Here is a 9,301-nt window from a genome sequence, read left to right on the forward strand (position 1 = left end):
CAATCTCTGCTTTTGCTGGAAGCAGATCAGGGTGTTTTCTATTTTTGTTTTTAATTTCACCGTTCCCCAAGGCTTTCTTAATTCTGTTTTTCATGGATAGGTAACATTTTGCCTCTGAATATTTAAGCCATGATTAATGTATATTCACATAGCATTTGACTTGCTAAATGAGTTTTTGTTTAAATGAAATATTTGGTTAATAGGTAAAAATGGCAATTTATAATATATCACTCCACAGCCTAGTATCTAGAATTTTCTTCATGAAATATAATTCTAGAAGAAATCTCCTTTCATGTTTGTTATTTAATTTATCACATTGTGGATCTCAATGATTGGTGGGAATAGCTCATGAAATGCAATGCTCAAGGAAGAAAGTAAATAATATTATTTGAATTCATTTGCTAGTTTTGTGCTTTACATGAAATATTTTATTCTATTCTCCCAACTGTCATAATGTAATTAATTTCAATTTAAAGATAAGGAAGTTAGGGTTTATAGATGTTCAAAAGCTTGGCCAAGTTCATACTAGTAAGTGGTAATGCTACTTTCACCTACTGCTCAAGTTAATTTTTTTTGATATTTGCAGGGCCCACGAATTCAGAGACTGTAGTTTGTTTTATTTTGTTGCTACATTCAGGTCTACTATTTATAGAAGAATAATGTGCCAAATATTGTTGTCAAAAGGATTTTCATATGAAACTAGCTCTACAGAAAGTCTTTTTGTCCCTTTCCCTCACTCACTCTTGTGATAGTGACAATGGCAACAATATATGCTATTCCGCTTGCTCATCTTACAACTGCTCCCATCAAGGAAGGGGCTCTATGTTCTCGCCACCTGAGTCTGGTTGTCGGAGGTAGTGACACTTCGCTACTTCTTATGCTAAATCATAAAAGGTGATTTTTTGACCTTGTTCTTTTGGGACTCTCACTCATTCTAGTCACTGAATACTGCTAGAAAGACCAAGCAGCCTTGCAGAGGTCCACATGGTAGAATCCAAAGCTCTAGGCATCAGACACTCACAACTCAACTATCAGCCAATGGCCAGCACCAGCTTGCCAGCCATGTGAGTGAATCATCTTGGAGGGGATCCTGTTGTCCCTAGGTGAGCTGATGCTACATGGAACAGAGGTGAGCTTGTCACAGATCCCTGTCAAAATTGAAGCTATGAAAGTTCAATAAACTATTGCTAGTGTTAGAAGCCACTGTTTTGTGGTGATTTGTTATTAAAAAATGAACAACTTAAACAAATGTCAAATGTTCTTCTGGATTCATGGAAAACTTACTTTTAAAAATCATTTTCATTGCACTCTTATTTCTGCAAGTTCCCTATCCATTAGATGAACTCAGACCTAATCTGATAAAAACAACCTAAGCAAAGTTTTCAGGTGCAGGAAAGCTTGCACAAATCTGAAATCATTTCTTTTTTGTAGTTTTACACTTATCCTGCACTATTATAAAGCCCGTATGTCTGTTTTAACCAAAATAGTCCAGGAAAAAGCAAATTAATTTATTTATTCTGGACTTGCTGTGGTGGTATAAATAGGGGAGGTAACCTTTGCACTAGTTGAAGTTTAAAAGGATTCTATTTGAACCTCAGACAATTCCGTTGCCACAAGTTATCTATCTTTTATTAATACTATAATTGAATAAATGTCTTATTTAACTTATGGACTCTCTCCTTCTAACAAACTTCTTTCACTAAGAGCATATTTCTTGCAGTCTATTTATTTTTTGTGTGTGTTATTTACAGATTTCCTAAAATGTATTTTTCCTTAAAAATATAATTTTTCTTTCCCTTTTTCTTAGTCTTATCATGATAATTGGTCATAAATATCAAGGTTATGATTTCTAGTCAGGCTTAAACATCCATTTGACAAGCTCATAAGATCATCAGTTATCCATATGTATATTTTATCATGGCATAAATAGAATATATTGTGTAATATTGTTGAATATATGATTCATATTAACTGTTTGAAAGAGTAGGTGGACAAGAGCTCAGGAAAGTCACACAGGTGACCTCACCTTACTATTACTGAGAGTCTGAATTCTAGGGACACTAGCTTTGATCTTCGACACATGGCACTGAAAGACTGGAGATGGTTCGTTGTCTTAAGGCAAAGTAGAAACCAAGGCCTTAGCCTTGGTTTCCCCTTCCCTAGAAAACAAAGCTTGAAACAGGGGTTTGTATGCAGGTAATTTATTTAGGAAGTAATCCTAGGTAACAGGAATGGGGACTGAGGGACTGTCACCTGGAAGGAGAGAAAGGAATGGGAGTAATTAATCAAATTGGTCATCACTGTAGCTATAGGAGCTCAATTCTCCTGGGAACTTCTGATGAGCTCTTTAGACAGTGAAGGCTCCAAGTCCCATCAGACTTCACTTAAGGACAAATTCAAAAACAGAGTGATTAAGAATTTCAAGACAGTTACAACAGGGCACTAAACTCAGGCCCTTCTGAGGACAGGACCCTTGTACGCCTGCACTAGTGGCTCCCCTAGGAAACTACCCCAGCTTTGATCTTCGACACGTGGCACTGAAAGACTGGAGATGGTTCATTGTCTTAAGGCAAAGCAGAGACTTTAATGTGAATGCAGGAAAGAGCTGGGAGGCCGAGGGGATCTTGAGAGCATGAGCTCATGAGCTACAGAAATGCACAAAAATTCAGTGAAGCATTCCGCTGTAAGCAGCTTAGGCATTTCAGTGTAAACTCAGCCTACATCTGAGAAGGGAGAGGTCTCAGCTGACATTTAGGTTATACTTGTGTTAGGACAGCCTTTGGCCACCGTTACTTTTGGAACAGCTTCAACACATTTGCAATTCATATACAGTTTGTAATAAGAAACTCTTGAGTCTTTGTCACACTTTGCCATTTCTCTTATCTCTTCATCCTGTGTCAATATTGTCTTAGTCAGATCAGGCTGCCATAGAAAAAAACAAAACAAAACAAAACAAAACAAAACAAAACAAAACAAAACAAAACAAAACAAAACAAAACAAAACACCATAGTCTGGGTGGGTGCTTCAACAATAGAATTTATTTCTCATAGTTCTGGAAACCAAAAAGTCTAAGATCAAAGTGCTGGCTGATTTCATTCCTGGTGAGAACTCCCTCTCTGCTTTGCAGATGGCCATCTTTTTGCTATATCATCACATGGCCTTTTCTCAGTACGTACACATGGGAAGAGGGACAGAGAGAGAGAGCGAGAGCGAGAGCGAGAGCGAGAGCATTCATTTTCTCTTTTTTATAAAGCCACCAATCCTATCCTATTAAGTTCCCATCCTTATAACTTCATTTAATGTTAATTACCTCTGAAAAGCCCTGTCTCTAAATACAATCATACTGGAAGGTAGAGCTTCGACATACGAATTTGGGGGTGGGGGGCACAATACAGTCCATAGCAAGTATATATTTTAAAATCCCAAGTGCTGGATTTCTTGTTTACCCACATTCAATTTGATGTTGTTTGTTTCTTTCTTTCTTTCCTTTTTAAAATAAATTTTATTGGGGAACAGCGTGTTTCTCCAGGGCCCATTAGCTCCAAGTCATTGTCCTTCAATCTAGTTGTGGAGGGCGCAGCTCAGCTCCAAGTCCAGTTGCCGTTTTCAACCTTCAGTTGCAGGGGCACAGCCCACCATCCCATTTGGGAATAGAACTGGCAACCTAGTTGTTGAGAGCTCGTGCTCTAACCAACTGAGCCATCTGGCTGTCCCTGATATTGTTTCATTGGGTCCATCTAACTTGCTGAAATACTTAGGGCTCTTATTCCGTGAAGGGGATACATATATAGTTGTACTGCCATCCCACATCCCTATACTATTTAAGAACTTTCTGTCTTCTCATGGGAAAAAAATTGATGGACTCCAAAATTTGTCCCATCCCAAATCTATCAAGATGCTAATCAGAATAAAGGGTTCTTCCATTTGCCAAGATTTACCTCATTGAAAGGCATTTTGGGCTATAGCAAAATAGCAATATTTTCTCTGTTTTGGGAGAAGTGTCTATGCCAGCAGAAGAGCTGGCTCTGCTTTTGTCTGTTCTAAGGAGCTGACTCTGGGAATTTGGCATTCAGTTCTGGATGCTACACTTAGAGGGACACCTATTCAAAGATGTCTGTTCAGTAGGGATGGTGAGTGATTTGGGGAGCATGATCTAGGAGTAGAAGTTCAAATTCTTAGAAGAAAAGTGGATATGGGGGTCATCTATCTGATCTGAAGTGTTTAAAGGCCTGTCAGATGTAAGAGGAATTAGACTCATCCCGAAAGCCCAGAAAAACACAACTAGTATTAACGGATGGCTGTGAGGGGAAGGCAAATTAGTTTATGAGGAAGAAACTTAGAACAGCCAGAGTTGTGCAAAAGGGGCAGTTCTCTGAATCATGATGTAGAAATGTTTTCCTTATTGACAGTATTCAAGCAGGGGAAGAATATTTTATACTCTGGTCATTGTCTAAGATGGAATTTGTCCAAGTACAGTGGAGTTGATGTGACTAGCAAGGGATGTTCTTTGTGAAGCACCGTTTGGTGCTCTGAGAAGGCTCATTTCCTGCTATAAAGTATCATGTTAAGGAATGCTTAGAGTCTGCACTAATATCTTAGGTATACCATACCAAAATACCATAAACTAGATGGTATCAAACAACAGAAATGCATTGTCTCACAGTCCCAGAGGTTAGAAGTCCAAAATCAAGGTGTTGGCAGACCTTGCTCTCTCTGATACCTAAAGGGAGAATCTTTCCTGCCTCTTCCTAGTTTCCGATGATTGACATCGACCCTTGGCATTCTTTGGCTTGCAGCTGCTCCACTCCAGTCTTTACCTCTGTTGTCCGTAACGACACCAGTCATATTTGATTAGTGTCTACTCTAATGGTCCCAACTTGACTACATCTACAAAGACCCTATTTCTAAATAAGTTCTCATGCACAGGAACCAGGAGTTAGGACTTCAACATTTCTTTTTGGAAGACACCATTCAACTCCGTACAGTATTCCAAGGAAGCTGATGAACGGCACTTTAATACTGGCTAAATTATCTAAGTAAATCAATTTATCTCTCAGAATTTCAGTTTCTGAAGTTAAAATCAGAACAATAACTTTCTCTCACCACCGGACAGGGAATGATGTGACTACTTGAAGAATTGACACTTGGACATATGAACTCAAAACTCTCATAAATGGACACCTTTATTGTAACTCTGTCAATGTAGGTGCATTTCCAAATGATTTTTTTCCATTGAGTATAATGAAAGCATGAAGTGCTTAATCTCCAATGAGTAAGAAAAATCTCATGAACACTAGCTACAAAAGGCCAAAAGGCAGGCTCTGCAATAAGAACATGAGAAACAACACAGTTTTATTTCATTTTGAAGGAGCCTGAGAAAATGAACTGACTTAGTCAACACACTCTATTCAGTCCACATGAGGAAAAGAAAAACACAAGGGAACTGTTTTAGGAATTTATTCTAAGATTTACGATCTAATTTTTTGCTGTGAAATTCACTTTGTTCCCACAATATCTTATTCAAAAACTTTCTGGTGACCTAAATCAGTCATTTTCTCTTACAGCCCATTTTCCATCCTGTCCTCGATTTCCAGCTGCTCTTTGTGCTCACTGTTGATTATTGTCTGGGATAATTTGGGTAGATACACAACATGTTTCCAAACATTAGAGGAAGGACTAAAAATTACATTTCTGTATGGAATCATGCTGGAAGGATGTGTGCTCAACAGCTTAAAGTAATGGATATGGACTGAGAATGGCCAAAACAATCTTGAAAAATAACAAAGTTGAATGACTCATACTTTCTGATTTTAAAACTTATTACAAAACTACTGTAATCAAGACAGTGTGGTACTGGCATAAGAATAGACATACAGATCAATGGAATAGAATTGAGAGTCCAGAAATAAACTTACATTACTGGCAAATTTATTTTCAATAAATGTGCTAAGGCAATTCAATGGGATAAAGAATATTTTTTTAAATAAATGGTACTGGGACAATGGAAGATCCACATGCAAAAGAGTGAAATTGGACCTCTACCTCATCCTATACATAAAAATGAACTAAAACTGGATCATAGACCTAAATGCAAGAGCTACATCTAGAAAAAATATTAGAAAAAAACATAGGAGTAAACCTTAGTGACCTTGACTTAAGCAATAGTTTCTTTAATATCACACCAAAAGCATAAGACATAAAAGGAAAAAAAAATGGATAAATTAGACTTCATGAAAAAAAAATTGTGCTGCAAATGAAATCAAGAAAATATAAAGACAACCCACAAAACAGAAGAAGATATTTGCAAATCACGTGCTTGACAAGAGTCTTATATCTAGAATATATAAAGAATACCAACAACTTAATAATATAAGGACAAACAGCCCAATTGAGAAGTTGGCAAAGAATTTGAATAGACATTCATCCTAAGAAGATATACAAATGGCCAATGAGCACATGAAAAGATGCTCAATATCATTAAGGAGGGAAACACCAATCAACAATGCAATCAGATACCACTTCACATTCACTAGGATGGTTAGAATAAAAAAGATGTGTAAGTAAGCTTAGTGACAGAAGGAGGGTGGTGGAAAGGTCTCTGAGCCCTGACAGCCAAGAGTGATTTCATCGGGCATAAGGATTTTATATCAGGGGGAGATGAGTGGGAACAGAAGCAAAAGTTCCAGCCAGCCTGCTGAGGTCAATACAAATATCCAGAGTATGAGTCACAGATCAGACACCCTCCCCATGCCCTGTGGACAGATGGAGAACAGGGCCTTGGAAACCAGAACATTGACACCCAGCTGATGGAGATGAGGCTGCACTTGCAGCAGATCATAGAGGAGCACATCCTACAGCCAATGACCAGATGCCTGCAGTAGGGCCTGGTGTTGGAAGAGCAGAGGCACAATTAGGCCACACTGAAGCAGGAGATCCTTCCGAGCTGCTTAATATGTCAGATGGTCAACCTCCTTCAGTTTGGGGCCATGGGTGGCTTGGGGCTCCACCTGCCTTGCCCTTCCCAGGACTCTAGGGATGATATCAGAGGGGGCAGGTGGCCTGACCAGCTAATTCACCAGCTAAGTGATTTTGTCAGCCATGACCTGTCCACCCATGGGAGTGACATCTCTGCCTTATACCACTCCAATGTCCAGCAGCATGAGACCTACCAAGGAGACAAGTGCCATGAGGACAAGGACACGGGGTTTCATTAACCTCGGAACCCGTGAGAAAAAGCTTTGCACTGATCTGATGACTGACAGGTTGAGTCGGGGTGACATGAACCGCCCTGAGGAGGTCCTGCTGCTTTATTCCAATGACAGAGGGAAACTGTTGCTATGGCAAGATGTGACCTGGTCCTGGCCTAGTCTTGCAAGGCACCTGTCCATCTTGATCCAGAAAACTTGGTGGTTGCAAATGGCTGCTGTTCTGTCTTCCCTGTGCTGACCATGGTTCTGGGTGACCCAGGTGAGCCCTTTTTGTCCCCTGCCCCCTTCTGTAGTGGATTTGGTTTTATTTCCCATGTGCTTGTGAAAGTTGAGCTGATTCTTGTTTACCTGGGCAGTGAGATCACTGATCTGAACACCCATCCTTTCTAGCTCACTGGGGACAAGTTGGAGCAAGCCCTGTTGAGGCGAGGCTTAAGGGGGGAAAGGTCAGTGACCTCCTGCTGATTCACTCCCAAAATCCTCTGGGTGACATCTGTTCCTGAGACTCACTGAAGGAACACCTGGAATTTGCCAAAGGTACAACTGTATGTGATTATAGATGAGACTTAACATGCTGCGTTTGATGAACCCATCACATTTCACAGTGTCCTGTTGCCTGACCTCAACAGTACCCCTGTGATCTGGGGCACCAGTAAGGATTTTGTCATCTCTGGCTTCCACTTTGGCACTCTGTATACTCCACAACAAGGAGGGGGTCTCTGCCATGAGCTCCTTTGGCTACCTGCACAGCATTTCTGGCATCGCCCTGCAAGAGCTATGTTGGTTGCTCCAAGACAGAGAACAGACTGATAAATTGTACTTGCCCCTAGTTACTCCCAGCTGAGTGTAGCTCACAGGTACCACATTAACAAGTTAAAGGCATTGAAGATCCCCTTTCTCAATCATGGCTCTGGCCTCTATGGATCAACTTAAAAAAAGTACATGGACTCATGCCCATCTGAGAAAGAGCTGCTCCTCCATTGCTGCTTCCTGGAGATAAAGATGTCCATGGCAAGACCTGCAAGTGTAAGGAGTCTGGCTTGTTCTGTCTCATCTTTGAGGACAAGTTCCTCCACCTAAAACTCACCACATATCAGTTCTATCTGGTGCTAGTGGAACAGAAGCAGGATCTGACAGGGAAGTAACTGGAGGACGCACAAGGGGACTAAGGTGTCTGTCTCCCAACCGGCGACTTCAGCCAGTCGCATGGTCAGGATGTCCCTGATGTCATCGACCTCTGCTCCAGAAGGCGGGGGTATTGAACTGTATGTACTATGACTAAGCGAACAGTGGGCTCCTCCAGGAAGGGGCTCATCTGACTCAGTTATCAACCTCCTTACACTGAGCACCTGTCGTTTTTGGAAGCTGCAGACTTCTTTTTAGTCATTATATGTGTGCGAAGTGTTTTTAATGGGGGTTAGAGGTACCCCCTAGAGGAACAAAGGGAAGTCTCTGGGCCCCTATTTAGATGGGTTTATTTTGTATTTGATATCTGTTAAATTTCACATTCTTTTAAATTCCAGGCCTATTTTATTTCTCGGTCATGTTCTTTATAATCACCTTTGGGACCTAGATGATTTTTTTTTGTCCTTTCTAAAGTTCTAAGGCAGGTTGCATGTGAACAAGAATGCTGTCTGGGGCAGGCCAGAAAGGAAGGAAACAAGTGTTCCCTAATTGATGGATGCAGTGTCCTATAGGATCCTGACAAGATCACACCCACCTTACCCAAGAGTGGCTGAGTGGCAGGGTGGGGTATAATTCAGATGTTCTTATTTGCAAATATGAGTTCTTTCCATTCTCGCCTTTTCAAAAGGCTTTTAAAATTATTCTCTGGTGACAAGTCTGGGTTCTTCAATTTTCATCTCTAGTGTTTTCAGCTGTTCAGACCACACCACATGTAAATTTCTCTGCAAAGCCCTACACATCTGAGCTTTAGTCTGAGCACTGATGCTGTGACATGGGTAGAAAGTGGTCTGAAATTAGATTATAGCAGTAGTTGCACAATTCTGTGAATATACTAAAATCCATGTAATTGTATACCTAAATAGGTGGATTGTATGATATGTGAATTATATCTCAATGAAGCTGTTAA

At 40.3% G+C, this 9,301-nt stretch overlaps 1 pseudogene; it reads left to right on the top strand.

The window, feature by feature from the left end:
- The first annotated feature begins 6,721 nt into the window (after positions 1-6,721).
- Positions 6,722-8,354, top strand: LOC109450175 (putative inactive 1-aminocyclopropane-1-carboxylate synthase-like protein 2 pseudogene; annotated as a pseudogene).
- Positions 8,355-9,301: the final 947 nt, after the last annotated feature.

The sequence above is a fragment of the Rhinolophus sinicus genome, chromosome 3 (assembly GCF_057876585.1).
Source record: "Rhinolophus sinicus isolate RSI-liver-muscle chromosome 3, RSI-T2T, whole genome shotgun sequence".
NCBI lineage: Eukaryota > Metazoa > Chordata > Mammalia > Chiroptera > Rhinolophidae > Rhinolophus > Rhinolophus sinicus.